The sequence below is a fragment of the Drosophila montana genome, unplaced genomic scaffold (genome assembly GCF_035044405.1).
Source record: "Drosophila montana isolate Dmon_TW-CO22-7 unplaced genomic scaffold, ASM3504440v1 contig_1181_1, whole genome shotgun sequence".
Taxonomy (NCBI): Eukaryota; Metazoa; Arthropoda; class Insecta; order Diptera; family Drosophilidae; genus Drosophila; species Drosophila montana.
Window position 1 is genome coordinate 77,918 of NW_026996164.1, and position 17,867 is coordinate 95,784.

General features: G+C 37.7%; 1 protein-coding gene across 5 annotated transcripts in view; it reads left to right on the forward strand.

Annotated features, from left to right (window-relative positions):
* Stim (stromal interaction molecule) overlaps positions 1-17,867 on the forward strand; it is a 209,110-nt gene that overhangs the window by 16,430 nt on the left and 174,813 nt on the right. The window lies entirely within an intron of this gene.

The window sequence follows — 17,867 nt, forward strand, 5'->3', positions numbered from 1 at the left end:
TGTTTGAGAACCTTCTCGAAAAAATGTTCAGTTCTGCAATCTATTGAATTGACCCGGTATATCAAGCGACAGGTTGGCTTTAATTTAATAACTTAAAACGCTGATAGTGCCTATTGGATTTGAAAAATGTTGGCAGCTTTTTAATCGAGTTTGTACAATCGTTTTGCTACTTTCGATTTAACCTCCGTAAACTGTGCTGCCATTGTTTTTTTTAAGATTGGATATACCACTGTCTTGATTAATAAGTCTTTATTTCTCTCTTGGAAAAACGCATTGCCATTCCTAAACTTCATTACCTCGGATTCCAAAACCAAACAGACCTCTTGACAAAGTAGACAGCTGTTACCCAACCAGCATTTTTCCCAATTGTGCTTAAAGTATTTGAAAGACAATTGTAAATAATTTGAATTGGAACCGCCCGACTGAGAGATTACTCGACCTTCTTTTCAAAAAATCAGAAGTATCTCGCGCTACATGATTGCTATTTAAGGGACACAACTAGCATTATAATAAATACAAAATTAAAAAAAAAAAAAATTCCAACTACTGAGATTAAACTCATGCCCGAGTTCACCGTTCACGTTCACCGAACGTACTAATGGCCATCGCCTTATATGTTAACGCCATACTAACAATTGGGATTCTTCGGAAAAAACAGGATTAAAATAGCTCATTTACGCACGCAGCATACGCATATACGCATGCAATGCAAATGCAATTGAAATTCTATTTATGGAATTCGAAAAAGTATGTCAAATTGGAATTTAGTTTTATAATAGATTTATATTCACTTGATTTCACTTTACTCGGGAGGGGGCAGGTGCGGTGACTAAATGGATGGACAGACAAGCTTGGGTAGGTCGACTCAGCTATCGGTACTGGCCAAGAATATATATATTTTATGGGGTCAGAGATGCTTCCTTCTTCCGTCTCTGCACAGTGTGGCATAAGGATATGCTAGGCTAGCTCAAACTGTTATTCTCTATACCAATTTACCTGATATTATAATCCTAGCTGGCTGCCAGAATTTCCAAAGTTTCTGTTAATGCTGCTTTCACCAACAGCAGGGGCATCGCGGCCGGAGTCCCTTGAGGAGTGTCCTGAGCTCGACACTACAGCTTATATGCAAGTGATATACCTGCTCTTGTTATTAACCACTCGATATAAGTTACATATGATGATGAAGAAGATATTAACCCGGGCTGTTCCCTTGAAAATTAAATGTAGGTTTCTTGTTGCACAAGCTTATGATAAAAGCATGCCGCAACGCGAGCCGTCGTACGCAGTGCCACTGCGCGTCAGGCCCACCAGCGGCAAGCTACTTCGCTACTTCACAATATCAACCAGCCAAAAGCAACTGAAGGTTCCAATCCGTATTAGCAGTCGAGTCCACTTCCTTGAGTTGTGGCACTCTGGCAAATACGCCGGCAAAGCCTATAAGATGGTCGCCCAACAACTCTACTCTTAGAAATAAGCATCCAGAACGGATTCGACTAAACTCATGATTATTGTGTATCATTTTTCCCTATGAATCCAACAAACATATTCGAGATTGAACCTGCAACTTCGTCAACTACTAGTGGGAACGGATGAGATTACGGAGAATGCAAAAGGCGTAAGACCAGCAAGGTGTCTGGCCCGGATGGTACTCTCAATCATGCTCTAAAACAAGCCCTTATAGCGAGTGTCTAATACAAAAAACTTTTCCCTCCATCAGGAAAATTTGTTCCATAGGGTTCCATAGGAACCCTCATTATACAGGGCAATAAGTCAATATATTTTTTAGCATCTATTGTGGGTCGCAAGTCAACAATCGATAACAAATCGACACACTGCGCGTTCAAAATCTGTTCAACACTGCTAACTGTGATAATAAATGTGTTTGAAATTTAAAAACCCCGAGTTTCACAACATCAAATACGACCGCGTCTTATGGGTGACACTTTCGATAGATTCCCCCATTATTTGGTTTAGTGGGGCAAGGAAATTCATAAGCTACTATTATGAGATGTGCGCTGCGCATCAATTCAGAGACATTCGTGCGCATTAAGGACATTAAGACATCGGCTATTTTCTAACTTAACATGCTGGCTCGGCAGGAAACACAGCGAAGTTAACTTGCACCATACGCAGATGATCTCTGGCCTTAGATGCTCAGGAATGTATTTTACGAAGATGGGACAAACCATGGCAAACCGTTTGTCTTTGGACAGTGAGCAGTGGATCAGAAGTAACAAAAATATAAGTGGCGCAATAGTATCGACAGTGCATTACCTTGCGTGGCACTGTCGTTAACTAGCACAAAATATCTAAAATCCGATATTATGAAGGTACTATGTAATCCACAATAAATAGTCGCAATAAGTGAATAGTAAAAAACCTTTTTTGCAAGACAATGAAATTATAACTTGGAACTTTTGCGTGTTCTCGTCTGCGCAGTTTTGTCAGATTTATCAAATTCGTGGGACTAACTAGATTTTAAGCGGATTTTTCGCAAAAAGCTGTCCAGCGCTGGCAGCTGCGCGTGTCGTTGATCGCCGAAAACACTGTGTAAGCGTTTCTCGATGGCAGGGGGCATTATGTGGTTAACTGCTCCCCTTATAAAGTTCGTAAATCCTCGTATGTCTGTTAAACGGTTTATGTGTGTACGAGGGGGTGCCGGCAATCACCTTTGAAGCAAGAAGTCTAAATTTCTTGCTATCCTATGGTGCACATTGATAGCATACAACGAGTCCGGTGTCTACTTTTAACAATTTCCACATGTCAGATTGTGGAAACATGCCCGTTAAACTTATACGTGTTTTGCGGTATGTCTAAGGTAATTACGTCCGTCCTTTACTAATGCGTCCCTTTCTATAACCAGTACATAGTTCGAGTGAGTAGTTCCTGACGCGTACTGTCACGGAAGCGAGGGAAAAAAAGATAATATTAGAAGACCCGGAGTTATAAAACGAAAATCGAGTGTAACAAATGTAAAAGACGCGTTTAAAAGCGGACTAAGGTTTTAACGGAGGTTTTCCTTGTGACCCACCCTCCCTTTAATAAGAACCGTTGTCCGCAAATCAGCTTCAACCTTTTCTTCTGAACATAAGGGGGTGAGCTTGTTCCGTAGCCTCCTGTTGGATTTTACGTGTACCTTTTCCCTTACCTCAAAACCCTGTTATGCCTGTTCCTGTTAACTCTTTGACTTTGGGTTGTTTGATTTTTTTTTGGACTTTGGTAACTACTTGCCATGTACTATGGGTCGGGGCGTGGAGAACGTCAACCGGATTTCTATTTGTGACGGAGTGCTCCGATGTTGGTCGTTTGCAGGATCTCCGTTCTGGAGCTCGATGCATCTCGCTATTTCTAGAAGAGTGCTATGAAACTTCTCGATTTGGCCGTTAGATGTGCTATGGAGAGGAGGCCATTGGCAATGCTAACCCCAAAATTATTTAAAAGTTAAGCCGTATTAGTCTCGAACTCAAATTCGGGCTAATTGTTACAGTTCACATGCTAAGCGTGCGGAATGAAAATCATGAGCACCATGGGTGGCGCCTTCACGTCTTCAATGGTCCACGAAGTTTTGGGTTGCGTTATCGCGAACTTAGAGAGTTTGTCAACACATGTCATGAAAAATTTTTTGTCGGTAAAAAGAAACAAAAAAAAAGTGAAACATTTCTCCGAAGGGATCGGTGTTCGGCCAAGTACTTGCTTCTTCCGGTGCAAGTTTTACAGTTAATGGCCACCTCATTCACGATTTCTATCATTTTAGAAAAGTAGTAGTCAGACATAACCTGTCTAACGTTTTCCTGCGCGGCTCTATGAGTTAAGCTATGTTAAGCAGTCATAATATCCCTTCACTCGTTGCTTTTGAAAACGTCGGCAACAATGTTCTTATAATGACAAAACTTCGTTTTGGGAAGTTTTTTACGAGCTCGTTCTGGAAGCAACCGAGAGTGGTTAAGTCGCAGTGAATTTCGTCTACAACACTTCGGTTTATCACCGATTTAATCTCCTTGATAAGGTATTTGGTATCGGTTAAAATAGATCGTGTGACGAGTATTTTCACCAAACAAAATCCATTTTCTTTTCAATGGGACGCGCTTCCACTACCATAATCTGATTCATAAAGCAATTGGCGGTTTCGTCGTCTCAATGATTTACGTATTGTATTGTAGCTGCACAGGACTGTTTTCAAGCGCATTGAATCCCTTCTCGCCGATGCGGGCTTTCTTTCCACCGCTTAATTTCTGCGTTACGGTTCGTTTCTGAAACCGCAGACGCGAGAGGTTGGTCGTCCGTAAATATATTGATGTCTCTTATCTCGTAGAGATAACGATGAATTTTTCCCAGGGCCCAAACAATGGCTACTAACTCGCGTGACTTACTAGAACTAGCGTAGTTAGTTGAGTGGTTCGTTTCCTTATCTTTTAACGTTTTGGAAATCATTGTTATTGGTCGCCCATTTTGAGAAAGGACTGCCCCAATGCTGTGATCCGACGCAGCTGTAGTCAAGTAAAAAACTTCTTGCAATCAAGGTACATTAACATAACATCTTCCGACGCTAAAATGTTTCTAAGTCTTTAAAACTCGTTACGTTGAACTATTTGGATGGGAAATTTTTGCACCTATATTTACTAACTGACCATTTTCGCCTTTTAAGGTGTTTTGCTATTGCCGCAAAGTCCTTCACAAAACACACAGCCTAAGCCCAAAAATTACCTGACCTTAAAAAAGCTTTGGCTTAACGTACTGCTAAATGGCTTTAAGCTTGTCAGGGTCCGTTTTAGTTCCGATGCGTCTCACAATTAAGCCAAGGTACTCGACGCATATATTGAAAAACCCTAACTTTTTGTGAACCACTCTCATTTTTGCCTCGAGGAGGCCCAGTCAACGTGTTTGACTGGGTCGCCTCATTTCTTGAAAATACTATTATATTATCGACGTAGACGTAACATTTCTTGCGGATTTGATCTGGTGTAGTTAGGAAGTTAGGTTTAGGTTGTAGTTAGGTGGGAGCAACAGTTGTAATCGCTACCCACGACTTTATTCATCTGATTCTTACATTTGGTTTTCATTATTACTAAACCTAAGGCTGCGCAGTCCTCAGGGGCAGCGCTGCCTTTTGTATATAAGTCGTTTTATATATTATGTATAAAACGAGCATAACTATATTATGTATAAGCGGCGGAAACGTCGCTGGTGGGACAGAGCGTATTGTGCACGTATGTAAGCGGTCAATGCATGGGACTAATGCTGACGCGGCTTGTTTGTAGTCAAGGCATTCTGTGCCGATCATATTTCGGGCACTTGGACTGCACTTGAACATGGCATATGTTTATGCAACAAAGAATAAATGTCTTTGCCCTTTTTAGCATTTATGTTTATAAGTATATATGAAGTATATACTGGACATATTGCTGAGTACAGTAAGTTCTCGATATGTGCACACTACATCTCCCTCCTTTTGAAAAATAACGTAATTATATGAAGTTATTTTTAATTTATGTATATGATGTTTTAATTCATGTATATTAATATATGTTTTATTTTTGTTCTTATAAAGTACATGTATTTCAATAAAATAGAAAAATAGTAAAATTTTGTTTTTGTTTTTATACGTAAAAAATTTTTTTTTTTTTCAAATTAATTTTTGAATAACTTTAGCCTATTCTTATTGACTTTCTGAGGTTTCTTTTTGCCAATATCGATTACAATATTGTTTTTATCTTCTATTTTTATTATTTTGTAGGGTCCTAAATATTGATTATCTAGCTTATGACCTGAGTCATTCTTAAGTAGTACTAAGTTTCCTATTTCTAACTTTAAGTCATTAACTTTTTTATCATATTCTATTTTACGTTTTTGTTTTTCTATTTCAATCATAGAAATTGCTCTTTTATATGCTATTTGTAATTTAAATTTAAACTCTTTTGCATAATCGTCTAAATTGTATATAGGATCTATTTGTGAAAAAGTGTTAAATTCTGTAAATTGTCTTGGTAGTTTACCGTAAACAAGTTCATAAGGACAGTAGTCATGTACTGTTGATGGGGTAGTGTTAAAACAATATGTGAAGTAATTCAACCATTCATCCCAATCATTTTTGTCTATAGAGATGTATGAACGAATGTATTCGTTGAATGTTCGATGACTTCTTTCTACCGTTCCTAAAGTCTGGTGATGATGTGCTGTTGATAATATATTACTTATCTTCATATATTTGCACAAGTCATTAATAAGTGAATTTTTATACTCAGTACCCATGTCTGTTATGAACGTCTTCATAGGACCGTACTTTAGTATAAATGATTCAAATATTGCTTTGGCTACTGTTTTTGCGCTTTTATCTGTTACTGGTATTGAAACTAGATATTTTGTAAGGTCGCATATTATAGTTATTGCATACTCATTGCCATTCTCGGTTCGAGGTAATGGGCCGATGGTATCAATTAAAACAGTGTCAAAAGCTGTGTTTGGGGTATTTGTTATTATCATTGGGGCCTTTGTATGTGTTGTAGTTTTAGCTCTTTGGCAGTCTACACACGTTTTTACATAGTTTTTTATGGTTTGTATCATTTTGGGCCAATAGTAACGTTTCTTTATTTTTGATAGGGTACGCGTAATCCCTGTATGGCCTCCTTCTATTGGGTCGTTATGATATCTTAACAGGATTGCATTAATTTGACTTTCGTCATTTTTGTCTACTTGTGTCACTTTTTGTAATAGCGCTATTTTTATATTTAATAAATGTTTATTGCCCTTATTTTTAAATTCATTTATAGTGACAAACTGAAAAATTTGTTCACTTGGTGACATCTGTATGTTAATGATTTTGTGTATTCCGGCTTCTGCAATAAGCCTTTGAAAAAATTGACCTAAGTCGAATTTTTCATTAGAATATAAATCTTTAACTGAAAATTGTGAAATAATTTGTTTGCCTCGTTTGAGTAAACATTTGAAATTATTCATTTTTATTTTTACAAATTTCTTTACGTCGCTATTGCTAACGACTTCGTAGACATTGGGCTCGTATATTTTATCATGCATTTTAATTTTTTCATCTGCGCAGATGTTTTCCTGTCTTTTTGATGACCTTGTTTGGACTATCAATATGTTTCTGTTCATTTGTATTAAGTCTTCTACGTTTATGCGAGATAATGCATCCGCAACATGATTATTCTTCCCCTTGAGGTATTCAACTGTAAATTGATACTCTTCTAAATCTAGTCTCATTCTAGTCAGCTTTGAAGTAGGATTCTTCATAGAAAATAAGTATACTAGTGGTCTATGATCTGTTTTTACTAAGAAATGCGTTCCATAGATATATTGTCTGAAGTGTTTTATTGCCCAGTGTATAGCTGCTAATTCCTGTTCTGTAGTCGATTTATTACTTTCTCCCTGCGTGAAAGCTCTCGATGCATATGCAATTGGTAGTTGCGCACCGTTGCAGTCTTGTGTAAGTACTGCACCACATGCATGTTTACTTGCATCTGTGGTTATGCAAAATTCTTTGCTAAAATCAGGGTATTGCAATAATGTTGGCTTCATTAATGCTTTTTTAAGATATTGGAATGATTCTTCACATTCTTGAGTCCATTTGAATTGGACATTTTTCTTGCACAGTCTTGTCAAGTGACGTGAGTATTGTGCGAAATTATTAATGAATCTTCTATAGTAATTACAAAAAGCGACGAAACGTCGTGCACTATCCGGATCTGTTGGAGTTGGATAATTTTTAATTACATCATATTTTTTATCATCCGGAAGGATGCCATGGTCCGTACATTTATGGCCAAGGTATGTTACCTCGTGCATAAAGAATGAACATTTCTCTGGATTTAGTTTAAGGTTGTGTTTTCTACAAAGCTCGAATATGCTTGTTAGATTTTTGAACATGTGCTTTTCAGAACAACCAATTACAACTAAATCATCCATATAAAGGAATGCTTGCGATGGTTCTAGACCAGAAAAAGCAAGTTGCATCATTCTCATAAATGAATTTGGGGCTACTTTAAGGCCGTATGGTAATCGCGTGAAGCGATATGAGCCAGTGCTCGTGGAAAAAGATGTTATATTTCTAGATTTTTCTTCTAGTTCAATTTGATGGAAGCCAGACATTAGGTCTAGACACGAGAAATATTTCGCTCTTCCCAATTGATCTAGGATTTCTTCTATTCTAGGTAATGGATATTTATCTGCTAGAAGTTTTTTATTTACTTGCCTATAATCCACTACTAGACGCCATTTTTTTTCTTTTGAATTTGGGAGTGATTTCTTAGGAACTAAGAGAAGTGGGCTATTATATTCTGATATAGATGGTTCGACTATACCATCTTTAATCAATTTTTCTACTTGTCTATTTATTTCTGGTTTTTCTGTTTCCGCATTTCTATAGTTTTTAATGTATACCGGAGTTTTGTCTGCTAATCTTAATTTTTGTTTGTAAAAGTTGTTACTCGAAATTGCTTCTGATTCTAAACCAAATATGTCACTGTATTTGGTGCATAATTCAGTAAGTTTTGTTTTCACATGGTCTGGGAATTTTAATTTGTTTAAGACTTCATTAGTTCTATTGGTTTGGTTTTTATTGAACGATTTAATTTCGTAATTTTCTATTGATTCGAATTCAATGTTAGGATTTTCGATATTTATATTATTATTTGTTGTATTCAAAATACGAACTATTGCACTATTGCTTTTTACGATGCTGTTAGCTATAAATACCCCAGGATGAATTTCCTGATTTGGTACTAAAACAGCATCTTCATTTGTCTGAAGTGTGATTTTTCTCACTACTTCCGACCTTGCTGGCAATAATATTGAATTGTCGATAACATTGTGTAAGAGTGGCACATGTATTTGGTATTTAAGTGATTGTGGTTTTAGTATTAATTCATCGTTTTGATAATCTAATATGCAATCGAATTTTCGAATGAAGTCAAGTCCCAAGATTCCGTCACACGGTACGGGGAATTCATTATTAACTATTTGGAAGTCATGACTGATTATGAAATAATCGAAGAGTAAATCAATTGTTGCTAGTCCAATTGATTGAATTGTTCCCTGACCAATTCCTGTTATATTTGTTTTGAAGGTTTGATTAATTTCAGAACATATGCTATTATCTTTTAGAATTGATATGTTAGCTCCTGTATCTATTAGTAATGTTAATGGTTTATTATTTTTTTGATTCTGTATTTTAATTATGCTGCTGAGATTTAGATTTATATTAAAAACTTTTATGTTTTGTTGCTCAAGGGGGCTTGAGCGTTTTCCGAGCTACTTTGTGTTACTCGTACTTGATTATTACTTCTATTATTACCTCTATTTGAGCCGCCTCTGTTCGAGCCACCTCTAGAGTTGTTGTTGTTGTGATTATTGTTATTATTGTACCCTTGGCCGCCTCTGTTATAGTTACGGCCTCTATAATTACCACGACCACGATTTCCACCGCGCTGTGGGTAATTTTGGTAATACATAATAGTATTAGTTTCTTCTGCTATATCATTGGCTGTTTCAATAAATGTAGCTATTGCTTCGTCCATATTGTTGAATTGACGAGAACGCATAACAGCTTTAATTTCTTTGTTTAGGCAATTTTTCTTCATTGCTGATACAGCTTGTTTGGTACTTAATGATTTAGCTTGTTCTAGTGTATATTCTTTTTCAATATATGCTCCTTCTAGGGACTTAGCTAACTTTTCTATCTCTTGGGTATACACGTTGGGTGTTTTGTTTTTCTGGGAAAGATTCAATAATCGTGCAGATATATTGTCGATTGACTCACCCTTTACATTTGTTTTAAGTTTATTTATGATCTGATCAATTGTATTCTCATTGCTGATTATATTCCTGGCTGGTCCTTTTAGTTTTGTTTTTATTAAAGATACTGCTAAGTTTTCATGCGCGCCCTGTATTGTTTTTATAATTTCCAATGCATCTATGAAACTACGCAGGTTTTCAGCTTTACCGCTGAAATCCGGTATAATCCTCGATGCAGTGTTTATAAATTCAATATTAGTTTGCGTCATGATTGCTGGTTTTTGTTCGACAATGCTGGAGCTCGTGTCGGATTCTGATAAGGAATTATCTTCGTCTATTTCGGGTAAATTTATAACCGCCGGTATAGTTAAGTCTTGTAGATTCTTTTTCTTCAACTTCTGGGTCAGTGTTACTTTCTGATTCGTCTTCTTCTGTTGAATCTATGTCTTCCTGATCTATTAAATTTGGTTCTTCACTAGTTCCTACTGTCAATGGGGTGTTCAAGATTGTCGGTATCGATATATCTAGATTGTACCTCCTTTGGACTGATAATAAATTTGATCTGAATTTTACCAATAATTTAGATACTATTGACCAGTGTGATTGATTTAGCTTTTCTCTGTTTTTATGTATTAATATTCTTGCTTCATTAAAGCAGTCTACTAATATCTTTGCGTGTCTATTTAAAGTTTCTGGGAGAATATTTCTATTTTGTGAGAGACATTTGTTTGATCTATCAAAGGTTTTCTTTATTTCCTGAAGGTTGGCTTTTATTTGTTGCCATTCCATATCTGTTTTATAACTGCCCTATAAGAAAATCTTTTCATGTTTTTTTTTTTGTATTTAATTTTACTTTTTTTTTTCTTTAGTATTGAAATATGTGTACAAATATGTGTATTTTAATATTTTTTTGTTTTAGACCCTATCCAGGTGTTGCTTTACTCAAATACTTTTTCTTCAGACACTTATTGTGTACTTTATAAATTTTGAAAAATAGATTTAAGATCATTATTATTACTATTATTATGAGTAATGTTGTTATCATTGTTGAATCTTGATTTTCTACTGCTACTTTGTTAATTACATTGGCAGTGGAGTCTACTGCTTTTACATCTAATAGACCCATTTTTGCGGGTGATACATATATTATATATTTAATATTTTCTACAAACTCAAGATTTTCAACACGTTTACTAATTCTGTTATCATTCATTTACTTCATTTTATTTCTATATATTCTTTTTTTTTTCTATTTTTTTTTTTTTTTTTACATTGTTTCCTACCTGGGTTTTTGTATGGTTTTCAGGCCACACTCTAACCGGGCAACTTTTATATCGCTCAGTTTTACAATTAATTTTTAAGAATTAATAAAAAAATATGCATCGTAGTGCAATGAAAAAAAATATGCACGCAGTGCATTGTAATGAAGAAATGTATGCGCTCTTGGAAGCGCTGTCGGATCCAGTTGTTGGAGGGGCGCCGGTGCTGGCTGCACAAGCTGCTTCTGTTGTTGGAGGGGCGCCGGTGCTGGCTGCACAAGCTGCTTCTGTTGTTGGAGGGGCGCCGGTGCTGGCTGCACAAGCTGCTTATATTGTTCCCTCGCAGTCGGCGAGACAGGTCTTCAGGCTTTGAGTATTCATTTATTTTGATTTATTATAACTCATTTATTTTATTACACTTAATCAGTTGTTTTCATACTTTTGCATTGGCTTTGAGTATTCATTTATTTTGATTTATTATAACTCATTTATTTTATTACACTTAATCAGTTGTTTTCATACTTTTGCAGCAATTATTTTTTTTTTACTATTTTGTTAAATTTGTGAGCTATAAATTGGTATTTTGTAAATTTTTATGCTTTTTTATTATATTGTAGTTAGGTTTGATGTCCTCCAGTGACATCTGTCACGGTCGCCATGTAGTTAGGAAGTCAGGTTTAGGTTGTAGTTAGGTGGGAGCAACAGTTGTAATCGCTACCCACGACTTTATTCATCTGATTCTTACATTTGGTTTTCATTATTACTAAACCTAAGGCTGCGCAGTCCTCAGGGGCAGCGCTGCCTTTTGTATATAAGTCGTTTTATATATTATGTATAAAACGAGCATAACTATATTATGTATAAGCGGCGGAAACGTCGCTGGTGGGACAGAGCGTATTGTGCACGTATGTAAGCGGTCAATGCATGGGACTAATGCTGACGCGGCTTGTTTGTAGTCAAGGCATTCTGTGCCGATCATATTTCGGGCACTTGGACTGCACTTGAACATGGCATATGTTTATGCAACAAAGAATAAATGTCTTTGCCCTTTTTAGCATTTATGTTTATAAGTATATATGAAGTATATACTGGACATATTGCTGAGTACAGGAAGTTCTCGATATGTGCACACTACACTGGAAAAACGTCGCCTAGAGCCCTTTGAAAGATGCTACCGGCATTTATTAAGTAAAGGGAAGTCGACAGAATTCGTACTTCCCCCCACTTACGGAAAACGATTTTTTTTCTCATCCTGCTCTGCCAAAGCTATTTTTTGAAACTCAGACTTCAGGTCTAAAGTTATAAAAAATCTAGTTTGCCTAAGTTCGCCAAGATCATTGAAATGGTAGGCATGCGGTATTTCTTGGCCACTGTTCTCCGTTTCAGCTTTCAGAAATCTATTAGGCGCTTTTCTCAACGACGGCGCACTCGTTGTATGTCTCCTCGTCATGACCGGTCATGCGGTCCGAGGTATTCGACCTATTATTGGGCATAGGTAAAAGGTTGTCTGTCTGTACTTGGATGTTTATGGATGAACATCCATTGGCTCAGGCTGGCCGTTGCTACTGGGCTTAGCCTGCGGCTGATCCGGATACGTTGTCGAAGCTGCGAAGGTGTACCTGTCGTGGTTAGCCTCGACTTCCTGAGCCTTCAACAATGCGGATGGTAAATCAGTTGGCTAAATAGCATTAAGACCAGAGATGGATACCAGTAATGCATCCTCTTTTAATTTCTCGCAAAGGCCGCTTGACTTAGTCTTGTCGTACGACATGTTCGCTTTTTTGGCTTGTAAGGTCAATTTCTTTTCCACCTCATGTTTAAATTACTCCGTCTGAGTGAACCCAGTTCCTGGTCGGTGGCTGGACCCTTGATCTTGCTCCTAATTATTATAACCTCTTGGTAGTGACGCTAAATGCCATTGTAACTACGTACGTTTCCTCAATGCCGAGGAACTCTGGACGACACTTTACTGCTTCTAGAGGCTAGTTGCATTTCTAAGTCTTTATAAACTTGAGGGATTGCCACATGCGTGTATTTAAGTTGACGTGTCAACTAACTTATTTGCGAGCAATCGTTTCTCAGAATGACTTCCCTTTGATTATTAGCTTCGCTTTGAGTCGTCAATGCGGCAGAAAGCGGCGCGTCTATGATTGATCGCAGCGGTTGCAGGCCCATGTTCGTGTTACTGCGTAAATTCGTGTTACTCATAAATAATTACAAACTACTCAACACACACTCAGAAAATTTAATTTTTAATTAACGACATAGATCCTGGCTGACCGGACAAACAATAATACTTTTAGTTGGGAAATGCACTCGATTCAAAGAAATGTAATTCGGTTCTTTATATTTATATATTATTTTGAGAGAAGTTTTCAGTTTCGGGCTTGCATCGATGATATTCAGATGAAAACTAAAATACAAAAAATGCAAAAGCTTAACCTACGAATTCTGGATGCAGAGCATTGCCCTCGATGTGGCCAAGAAATCCACGTAGGCGCCTCGTGCAGGTGACCCAAATTCTAACGGATTTTTGCAATTAGCTGTCGCTGACCGCTGGCCGCTGCGCGTGTCTTTGACCGACGAAAACGACATTGCACAAATCAATAAACTCTTTTCACTTTGTCAGCGGGCTTAGCATATAGGAGCGTTCTAGTTGGAAGGGCTTTACTACGAGATACCAGGTACTCGGTGCCGAATTCGCCAAAGCTGCTGCTCTGAAAAATTTTGCTCTCTAAGCTGATGGACGCTTTTTGTCCATTTAGGTATTAATAAAGTAAAGTATCGAGAAAAATGGTACTGCATGCATTGTTTCATAAGAGGGATCAAACACGTTTAACTGTTTTACAAGATAGTACGTCAAAGCCGAAAAGACACTAGCGTAAAAATATAACTCAACGATAATTTAAAATACCTTGAATAAAGTTTAAGCACGCGTCCAATGTTAGCAACAAGAATATGATTAATTTAAGCTCGGTCAAACAAGTACCCAGCTGTATCATGCATCACAAATGTAAGTATAAATGCTGAAAATTGAGAAGTTTTTTTGTTTTAAGTAAACTACTGAAAACTTTTGCCAGCTGCAAAGAAAATTTCATTAGATCACGACGCAAAGTAATGTGTTCACTCCGAATAACTCAATTTGAACGATGACCTACTTTTTCTAAAAATTGTCTTTATAAGCCTAGCGTTATTCGCTAAGAGCGAGGCCTCTATTATGCTTCCACTCCGGCCTAAACCAACTTTCACTAGAATTGACTACTCTAATTAATTTTATAGTGCCGTGCCATTTTTTATTAAAATAGCATATATATAATTTAGACCAGATTCTTTCCCAATAAAGTTTATTTAATTGCAATGGTAGGTTGTTTGTGGGAAACTTCTTTATATAAAACTGTCTGTTTGTCCAGACTGACCGATTGATAACATTTTTATTGTAGTTACCTTATGTGCTAAAGGTGCACGCTAAGACGGGGTTCTTGGAAATTTCACCTCCAAATATGTAAAAACGCGAAAAACGCTTGAACTAAACCTTTTTGTTAACCATTCGATCGGCCTTAAATGGATTTTTAAATATCTTTCTTCGAATTCATTTGAGGGGTATTGCACGCTTACGGAAAATAAACTTCTCGGTATAAATGGGGGTCAAACATTTGGTGGGTAACGTTCCAAAAATCTTTACGAAGAATCAAGAATCCAAGCATCCTCGGTGAAAGTGCGATTCAAGATATTTTTGGCAAAGTTTTAAGTTTTATCCGATTTACTTCAAACTTATTTTCAAAGCCCTACTTAACAACTTAATGAATACATGTTTCAGCGACTTTGGAAATTCCACCCGCAACGGTGATAAATCGGCCAAAAATAAGGTCGAATAAAAGTTGTTCGATTTATTTTTTAATTTTTTAAAGATAAATACGGGTGCCCAATCGGCTTCAAACCCATTCTCAACGCCCTACATAAAAATCAAATGAGTACGTGTTTCAGCAATTTTGGAAATTACAAAAAAAAGTTCAACTTTTTTTATCATCGGTTTCAAAATCATTTACAAAGATCTTTGAGAGAATTTATTTGATACGGTTTCGGTTCAAGATTCTCACCACAAGACTAACATCGGAAACCGTTGATTCCAACACTTGGTTCCTTATACGTTGCACTTTAAACATATTTTTAAATAACAGTGTAGATCAAGATGGTAAGGGTGGATTTCAATTTTCCACGGGTATGTGGAACAAAATTCTTAAAATCGTCTCACGTGACCTTGCAGCCAAGGTCCGACTTTTTATATGTATGTATGTAAAAGGCAGAAGGAAGAATCTCTGACCCCATAAAGTATATATATTCTTGATCAGCATCAACAGCCGAGTCGATCTAGCCAAATCGGTATCGATATCCTGTTTTTGAGCAAATGTCGTTATGAGGGCTAGAGTTACTAAACTTGACATGTAGCTATTAGAATAGTAAATATAAATCAAGTATCTTTCATTTTATAGCTATGGCCACCTCCCCGCTACCGCCACATAGCTATAAACCAAGTAAATAAACCAATTTGTATTGCCCACCAATTAAACCACAAGAAACGCAAAAGTTATTAAGGAAAACGTATGTTGGCTGGTCTTGTGTTGGCGGCAGCTAACGCAAATTGCAAGAATTTCTGTATACATGTACACACACACATTCATAGGCGTCTTGAATTATATCAACAGCATTGCAATTGCGATTGTATTGTTTATTGTGATCATATTTCAATCCGTTTTTTCTCATCAAGAGTTCGAGTCCTATTGAGCGAACTATTTTTTTTTTCTTAATTTATTTTTATTACTGCTTAATAATTATTGGTAGAGAAGGTTCGGGGGATCCCCTAGTCGGGAACTGCCGACTAGAGCCTCTTACTTGTTAAGACTATTGAGGTATCTGTATCAATTAGGTATTGGTAGCTGAGGTATCGCGTGCTCCTTAATTCAACTCATCTTGTCTTACCGATCCAAAATGATAAGGCGTTAGAAAATGCGTTCGCATTGTTCGCAACAGCAATAGAGAGTTACAGATCCAGCTAGTCTAATCAACTAACTTAAATTATGTTAATCGGTACCGGAATAGGTTGAATGTTTAGGTTAATGTTTTAGAAGTTCGTCTTGCTATGCCGCTTATGGGGCGTCGCTTGAAAAAGACTCATCCTGCAGACAACTGGATATGAATACTTTCCGCTCCGAACCGACTTTTACACTTGTCGCGGAAGTTTAGAAGTACAAATAGAACGCGAGTGGATTTATAAATTCACAACACGAGTGAGCTTCGTATGCAGTTTGTAAACGCGCTCGTTTCGTGAGTAGAGGCTGGCGTTTGGTAAAGTGCTTCCGCGCTCATTTCGTTATGTGCTTTGGCTCGCGTTCGCCGCGAGATCGCCCCGTGCGTGACAATACAAAGTTTGCAGAGGCGGTTGCATAATGATATTGTATATGTTGTTTTGCTTTTTAAAGAAGCAAAAATAACTATAAAAAAAATATCAATAATAAAATATAAAAACCATTTCGCCTAATTGCTAAAAGAATACTAAATTCTGAAAACAAGATAAATCGGCTATCTGCTGGTTGTCTAGCACCATGGCTTAAATAAGTGGAATTGATCCAACTGAGACTGAGCACCGTAGCCAGATTGTCTGACAAGCTAAACTAAAGGGCCGACATTTCGCACGTGACGACACATGGACTTAGTGCAATATTGCCTGACTCACACTGCCACTGCTTTGTTTTCTTCGGGCGCAGAACCACCAAAAAGGCGCAACTAAATTGTGTAGCTGGCGCATTTGGGCAACATGCTGGCTCTAGCTGAGCTCTGCTCCCCTAGACGCCAGAGTAAGCGTCAAATCGCGTAAACAAAAATCCTGCCAAGATATGATGAGTATCTGACTGGCCCAATAGGCCAGGAAATCGATATTCCAGAGCTATCTAAATATCTGGTAACAGGTACGCAGACGACACAGCTGTTGCCGAAAGTAAACAAATGAAGGTGGTGCAGAATACCCTGTGACGGGCAGCAAACGTCAAATCCTCCAACTCCCAGGTAGCAGTCAAACTCCAGGCCCGTCCCAGGTGTACAAACATCATGGCCCTGGAAGCGATGCACGACCCTACTGTTCCTTGGACTCTTAGAAGTTCAATTGACTCCAAATTATGTCCTGCGTCTATGCGTCTATACAAGTAATGCGGACACACACAGGAAAACAACGAAAAATTGATCGGATTTTCGAGTAGAGTGTACGCACTTCTATCTACTTAAGGACAACTCATATTGAGTGCCAGTGCGTAACACTCTTCGAGCCGTAATGAATGGCTTTCTCAGACTCGGAACATACAGTAGTCAACGGGTATAACCCGAGAGCTAAAATCCAGCCTACCGAGGATCTGCACGAACCTCAGATGGCGTTCCTGGCAAACATCTATAAAGAAAAGCTAAAAGCCTCCATGGAGCTGGCGCTAAGAGTTTGATCATACTTGGAATTACCGCACCTCGCTGTCAAAATGAATGAAATCATACATTCAAAGGATGCCGAGCATACACATAAAGGATGAAGACCAAAAGAGCTGGAGAAAAAAAGCTCTCATGACAAGAGCCCACCAATTCCAGTCAGGAGGACGCAACAAACAATTTGCACTCTCCACCTCACTCGTGCAAAAGCGGGTCACAACATCCCAACCGCAAAACTTACCGCAGCATCTTTTGGTCGCCAAATACTAGAAGAGATGAAGGTCTCCGAGGCTTACAAATAGCGTCAATAATAGCTAATACGTTGCGCCTCCGTACCTGGGATACTCAGAACATTATCCCTTATGCGAAAAGGCTGAAGTCGATCCTGAATATGCA